The sequence below is a fragment of the Bos mutus genome, chromosome 5, assembly GCF_027580195.1.
Source record: "Bos mutus isolate GX-2022 chromosome 5, NWIPB_WYAK_1.1, whole genome shotgun sequence".
Classification (NCBI taxonomy): Eukaryota; Metazoa; Chordata; class Mammalia; order Artiodactyla; family Bovidae; genus Bos; species Bos mutus.
The window spans coordinates 73,141,859-73,149,882 of NC_091621.1; the positions used below are offsets into that span (position 1 = coordinate 73,141,859).

Below are 8,024 nucleotides of genomic sequence, written 5' to 3' on the forward strand. Positions count from 1 at the left end.
ACAGCTAAAATTGCCAAGTGTCATTTCAGTAGAGTGGTATCTTCAGATACCATATCAGAAGTAGTTGAGAGAGGCGGTCCTAAGATGGCAGAGGAATAGGACGGGGAGAACACTTTCTCACCCACAACATCAAAAGAACATTTAAACTCTGAGTAAATTCCACAAAACAACTTCTGAATGCCGGCAGAGGACATCAGGCACCCAGAAAAGCAGCCCATTGTCTTCAAAAGGAGGTAGGAAAAAATATAAAAGACAAAAAGAGAGACAAAAGAGGTAGGGATGGAGCTCCATCCCGGGAAAGGGGTCTTAAAAAAAGAGAAGTTTCCAAACACCAGGAAACACTCTCACTTCCGAGTCTGTGGCAAGCCTTGGAACCACAAAGGGCAACATAACTGGGAGGAAAAATAAATAAATAATTAAAACCCACAAATTACATGTCCAGCGGTAACTCCCCCAGCGGAGAAGCAGCGCAGAGGCCTGCACCCGCCACTAGCAAGTGGGGGTTAGGCAGGGAGGCGCAGGCTGCATTGCTTAGAGTAAGGACTGGGCCTGAATGCCCCAAGCACAATCTGAGGGAACTAAGTTGGGCTAGCAAGCCAGACTGTGGGATAGTACCACGTGAAAAGCCCTAACCTAAGATACCGTCAGGCCCGCTCACAGAACAAAGGACTGAACAAAGCTATCCCGCTGCAGACCATGCCCCTCTAGTGACAGGCAGCCAGAGCCAGAACGGGCAATCGCAGCCCCAGAGAGGCATTATCTACCTAACTGCAAGCAGGCTTCTTTGCTAACAAAGGCTTCTGAGGGTTCTGGACAGTCAACATCCACCTGAGAAGGCGTGCCAGTTGTACACCCAGAAAACCAAGCGGCAGGGATGAGGGAGGCGATAAGTTGCAGCAACTGCGCTCGCCAAACACCTCATCACCTGAGCTGCTCGGACCTGGGAGGGGCACAAAATGCAGGCCCAACAGAATCTGCACCTCTGAGGACTACCCAAGTGCCTGAACCTGAGTGGCTTAGACCTGGGAGGTGCATGCAGCCCAGGGCGGCCTCGGATGGTTACCGGTGGAGCAACCTAGAGCCTGAGCAGTGTGGGCAGGGAGGGCACATGCGCCATGAGCAGGGACAGGCCCAGTGTGGCTGAGACACTGTGAGCACACGCCAGTGTTATTTGTTTGCAGCGTCCCTCCCTCCCCACAGCTGCGACTGAACAAGTGAGGCTTAAAAAGCGACCACCACCACCCCCTTTGTGTCAGGGTGGAAATCAGACACTGAAGAGACCAGCAAACAGAAGAAGCTAAAACCGAGGGAACCGTCTTGGAAGTGACAGGTGCAATAGATTAAAACCCTGTAGTTAGTACTGACTACATGGCAAGGAGCCTATAGATCTTGAGAAATATAAGCCAGACCAAGGAACTATCCAAAAATGAACTGATCCCACACTGCCCACAACAACACCAGAGAAAGTCCTAGATATATTTTTACTATTTTTACTATCATTTTTTATTTTTTTAAATTTTAAGTCCTCTATTACTCCTTTAATTTTTATCTTTATAACCTACTATTATTTTGCAAAAGAAATTTTTGCAAAAAAAAAAGAGAAAGACCCTATTTTTAAATCAAACTTCATATATATATATTTTGTAATTTTTGTGACTTTGTTTTTTTTTCTTTTTTCTCTTTTCTTTAATATTGTATTATTGAAAATCCAACCTCTACTCTAGATTTTTAATCTTTGATTTTTGGTATTTGTTATCAATTTTGTACCTTTAAGAACCCAATCTTCAGTACCCATTTTTACTTGGGAGCAAGATTACTGGCTTGACTTCTCTCTCCCCCTTTGGACTCTCATTTTTCTCCACCAGGTCACCTCTATCTCCTCCCTCCCCCATATCTTCTCTACCCAACGCTGTGACTCTCTTTGTGTGTTCCACATGGTGGAGAACACTTAGGGAACTGATTACTGGCTGGATCTGTCTCTCTCCTTTTGATTCCCCCCCTTTATCCTCCTGGCCACCTCTGTCTCCTTCCTCCCTCTTTTCTTCTCTGTATAACTCCGTGAACATCTCTGAGCGGTCCAGACTGTGGAGCGCACATAATGAAGTGATTACTGGCTAGCTTGCTCCCTCCTCTTTTGATTCCACCTCCTCTCTTTCGGGTCGCCTCTAACTCCCTCCTCCCTCTTCTCTTCTCCATGTAACTCTGTGAAACTCTCTGGGTGTCCCCCACTGTGGAGAAACTTTTCATCTTTAACCTAGATGTTTTATCAATGGTGCTGTATAGATGGAGTAGTCTTGAGACTACTGTAAAAATAAGACTGAAAACCAGAAGCAAAAGGCTTAAGTCCAAATCCTGAGAACACCAGAGAACTCCTGACTCCAGGGAATATTAATCAACAGGAGCTCATCAAATGCCTTCATACCAACACTGAAACCAAGCACCATCCAAGGGCCAACAAGTTCCAGAGCAAGACATACCACACAAATTCTCTAGCAACACAGGAACACAGCCCTGAGCTTCAATATACAGGCTGCCCAAAGTCACTCCAAACCCACTGACATCTTATAACTCATTACTGGACACTTCATTGCACTCCAGAGAGAAGAAATCCAGCTCCACCCACCAGAACACTGAGGCAAACTTCTCTAACCAAGAAACCTTGACAAACTACCCATACAATCCCACCCACAGCGAGGAAACTCCACAATAAAGAAAACTTCACAAACTGCCAGAATACAGAAAGGCCACCCAAAACACAGCAATATAAACAGGATGAAGAGACAGAGGAATATCCAGCAGGTAAAGGAACAGGATAAATACCCACCAAACCAAACAAAAGAGGGAGAGATAGGGAATCTACCTGATAAAGAATTCCGAATAATGATAGTGAAAATGATCAAAAATCTTGAAATCAAAATGGAATCACAGATAAATAGCCTGGAGACAAGGATTGAGAAGATGCAAGAAAGGTTTAACAAGGGCCTAGAAGAAATAAAAAAGAGTCAATATATAATGAATAATGCAATAAATGAGATCAACAACACTCTGGAGGGAACAAATAGTAGAATAATAGAGGCAGAAGATAGGATTAGTGAAGTAGAAGATACAATAGTAGAAACAAATGAATCAGAGAGGAAAAAAGAAAAATGAATTAAAAGAAATGAGGACAATCTCAGAGACCTCCAGGACAATGTTAAATGCCCCAGAAGTAGTTGTGGAGTATGTTGGAAGTCTGGAGCTAGAGACAATTATTAGAAGCTAAGGATAGAAGACAGACTGGAGAAAACATTTAATACTTATAGAGCTGACTATAACATCAATGACTTGCTAAAAAATGTCAGAGTGTATCATACAAATACATATCAGATTGAAAGATAAACAAGACTTCCCAGGTGTCTTGGTGGTAAAGAATCTACCTGCCAATGCAGGGGACACAAGAGACACGGGTTTGACTCCTGGGTCAGGGATATAACCTGGAGTAGGAAATGGAAACCCACCCCAGTATTCTTGTCTGTAAAATTCCATGGACTAGCGGACTACAGTCCAGGCAGTCACAGAGTCAGACACTATTTTGTGGCTGAGCACACAAGAATAATATCCTTCAGCTGTTATAAAACATTCTTTCACATAATGAATTCCATAAATGTCAAATGCTCTCTATGTTTTGCACCACAGTGGGAAATCAGTGACAGCCATGTAAAGGCATAAACAGTTGCAGAAAGTCATGGGAAAGACCTGGGAAAGGAATTTTTAATACAGGAACTGTCTTTTGTAGAGTAAGTCTAGATTCACTCATGGCAATGAAACAGCGTCCTCAACTTTTTTCAACTTATCCAGGAACAAAAACCTTCAAGCAGATAATTAAACTTTGTAAATTTTCAGTTATTGATATGGGAAAAATTCTTAGAAAAAGTGATATCCCAAAGTTCATGATATTAATGCTCGCTAGGGTACAAGAGTGCTATGAAAAAAAAATCTATTCCAAAGTATAAATTAACAGAATAGTGTATATTTTTAAAAGTTTTGAAAAGGGCATATTACTTGGACAATGTTATTTAAAGAATCCCTTAAAAAATGAAGTTGTTTTTTTTTTTAATACAGTTTATGACCATTGGGCAGATTATAAAACTGAGGTGATTTTTTGTATTTATTTTAAAAATTGAAGTATACTTGATTTACAGCATTATGTTAGCTTTACATTTACAGCATTGTGGTTAATATTTTTATATACTATATAGAAAACATCAGAGAGCAGGGCACATAAGAGTTAGTTATTATTGAAATTCTTATAAATACATGGAAATATATATATTTGTGTATGCATGTGTGTGCATGTACAGTAAACTACAATATAAAATGTATATCTCACATGTTTTTTGATCAGAAATATTTGAAAGCCAAGTTTATAACCTATCAAGTGATATGTCAAAAGAGCTAACAGCATGAATTAGTTAAAAATGCTCATTACTGAGTAAAAGAAGGTACATATAAAATACATTGTTTTGCTTTTCTAAACAACAACTATTATAAAACATTTTATCATCTTCTCAGATCTTACTTCCCTCAGTATTATAGGCAGATTGTGCAGAAATAAGGACCCAGAAATTAGAAACCACACGCCAGTAGTCACATTCATCCTCCTAGGATTAACAGATGACCTACAAATACAAATGTTTATTTTTACATTTCTTCCCATCACCTACATGTTGAGTATAATTGGAAATCTGGTCATAATCATCCTCATATTACTGGGTTCTCATCTTAAAACTGCAATGTACTTTTTTCCCCAAAATTTTTCACTTATTCATCTTATTTTCATCTTATTCATCTTATTCACTTCTGCCTGCATTCCTAGATTCTTATACAGTATATCAACAGGAGACAGGACCATTACCTACAATGCTTGTCTATCCCAAATATTTTTTTACATATGTGTTTGCAGGAACAGAATTTTTTCTGCTGGCCACCATGTCCTATGATCACTATGTAGCCATCTGCAAACCCCTACATTACATGACCATCATGAACCACAGGTTCTGCAAAATGCTTGTCTTCTGCTGTTGGATGACCACTTTCTCCATCAATATTCCAACATTTCACTTGGGATTGGACCTGGAATTCTGTGACTCTGCCATTGACCATTTTTTCTATGTGATGGTAATCCACTTCTGAAGATATCATGGTCAGATCCATGTATCATCAAATAAATGACCATTGTTGGCTGTGTTTGATATTTATCATGTTTCTTACATGTGTTGTTTTGTCCTACATGTATATCATCACAACAATTCTAAGATTCCCCACTGCCCAGCAAAGTACAAAAGCCTTTCCCACCTGTTCTTCCCACTTTATTATGGTTTTGATCACCTATGACAGCTGCATCTTAGTCTATATCAAACCATCATTAAAAGATGAAATTACCATTAATAAAGGAGTATATATACTTAATAATTCCATTTCTCCCATGTTAAACCCCTCTATTTATACACTGAGGAACAAACAAATGAGTTCACTTCAGTTCAGTTGAGTCGCTCAGTCATGTCCGACTCTTTGCGACCCCATGAATCGCAGCACGACAGGCCTCCCTGTCCCTCACCAACTCCTGGAGTTCACTCAAACTCATGTCTATCGAGTCAGTGATGCCATCCAGCCATCTCATCCTCTGTCGTCCCCTTCTTCTCCTGCTCCCAATCCCTCCCAGCATCAGAGTCTTTTCCAATGAGTCAACTCTTCGCATGAGGTGGCCAAAGTACTGGAGTTTCAGCTTTAGCATCATTCCTTCCAAAGAAATCCCAGGGCTGATCTCCTTCAGAATGGACTGGTTGGGTCTCCTTGCAGTCCAAGGGACTCTCAAGAGTCTTCTCCAACACCACAGTTCAAAAGCATCAATTCTTCAGCGCTCAGCCTTCTTCAGAGTCCAACTCTTACATCCATATATGACCACTGGAAAAACCATAGCCTTGACTAGATGGACCTTTGTTGGCAAAGTAATGTCTCTGCTTTTGAATATGCTATCTAGGTTGGTCATAACTTTCCTTTCAAGGAGTAAGCGTCTTTTAATTTCATGGCTGCAGTCACCATCTGCAGTGAATTTGGAGCCCAAAAAGGTAAAGTCTAACACTGTTTCCACTGTTTCCCCATCTATTTCCCATGAAGTGATGGGACTGGATGCCATGATCTTCGTTTTCTAAATGTTGAGCTTTAAGCTAACTTTTTCACTCTCCACTTTCACTTTCATCAAGAGGCTTTTTAGTTCCTCTTCACTTTCTGCCATAAGGGTGGTGTCATCAGCATATCTGAGGTCATTGATATTTCTCCCGGCAATCTTGACTCCAGCTTGTGTTTCTTGCAGTCCGCATTTCTCATGATGTACTCTGCATATAAGTTAAATAAGCAGGGTGACAATATACAGCCTTGACGTACTCCTTTTCCTATTTGGAACCAGTCTGTTGTTCCATGTCCAGTTCTAAATGGTGCTTCCTGACCTGCATATAGGTTTCTCAAGAGGCAGGTCAGGTGGTCTGGTATTCCCACCTCTTTCAGAATTTTCCATAGTTTATTGTGATCCACACAGTCAAAGGCTATGGCATAGTCAATAAAGCAGAAATAGATGTTTTTCTGGAAATCTCATCTTTTTCGATGATCCAGTGGATGTTGGCAATTCGATCTCTGGTTCCTCTGCCTTTTCAAAAACTGGCTTGAACATCAGGAAGTTCACGGTTCACATATTGCTAAAGCCTGGCTTGGAGAATTTTGAGCATTACTTTACTAGCATGTGAGATGAGTGCAATTGTGCAGTAGTTTGAGCTTTCTTTGGCATTGCCTTTCTTTGGGATTGGAATAAAAACTGACCTTTTCCAGTTCTGTGGCCACTGCTGAGTTTTCCAGATTTGCTGGCATATTGAGTGCAGCACTTTCACAGCATCATCTTTCAGGACTTGAAATAGCTCAACTGGAATTCTATCACCTCCACTAGTTTTGTTCGTAGTGATGCTTTCTAAGACCCACTTGACTTCACATTCCAGGATGTCTGGCTTCAGGTCAGTGATCACACCATCATGATTATCTGGGTTGTGAAGTTCCTTTTTGTGCAGTTCTTCTGTGTATTCTTGCCACCTCTTCTTAATATCTTCTGCTTCTGTTAGGTCTGTACCATTTCTGTCCTTTATCAAGCTCATCTTTGCATGAAATGTTCCCTTGGTATCTCTAATTTTCTTGAAGAGATCTCTAGTCTTTCTCATTCTGTTGTTTTCCTCTGTTTCTTTGCGTTGATTGCTGAGGAAGGCTTTCTTATCTCTTCTTGCTATTCTTTGGAACTCTGCATTCAGATGCTTATATCTTTCCTTTTCTCCTTTGCTTTTCACCTCTCTTCTTTTCACAGCTATTTGTAAGGCCTCCTAAGACAGCCATTTTGCTTTTTTGCATTTCTTTTCCATGGGGATGGTCTTGATCCCTGTCCTGTACAATGTAATGAACTTCATTCCATAGTTCATCAGGCACTCTATCTATCAGATCTAGGCCCTTAAATCTGTTTCTTACTTCCACTGTATAATCATAAGGGATTTGATTTAGGTCATACCTGAATGGTCTAGTGGTTTTCCCTACTTTCTTCAGTTTCAGTCTGAATTTGGCAATAAGGAGTTCATGATCTGAGCCACAGTCAGCTCCTGGTCTTGTTTTTGCTGACTGTATAGAGCTTCTCCATCTTTGGCTGCAAAGAATATAATCAATCTGATGTCTGTGTTGACCATCTGGTGATGTCCATGTGTAGAGTCTTCTCTTGTGTTGTTGGAAGAGAGTGTTTGTTATGACCAGTGCATTTTTTTGGCAAAACTCTATTAGTCTTTGCCCTGCTTCATTCTGTATACCAAGGCCAAATTTGCCTGTTACTCCAGGTGTTTCTTGACTTCCTACTTTTGTATTCCAGTCCCTTATAATGAAAAGGACATCTTTTTTTGGATGTTAGTTCTAAAAGGTCTTGTAGGTCTTCATAGAACCATTCAATTTCAGCTTCTTCAGCATTA

The 8,024-nt window shown here is 40.6% G+C and overlaps 1 pseudogene; it reads left to right on the forward strand.

Moving 5' to 3' along the window:
• Positions 1–1,115: 1,115 nt before the first annotated feature.
• On the forward strand, positions 1,116–5,527 carry LOC106700984 (olfactory receptor 6C2-like; annotated as a pseudogene).
• The last annotated feature ends 2,497 nt before the right edge of the window (positions 5,528–8,024 follow it).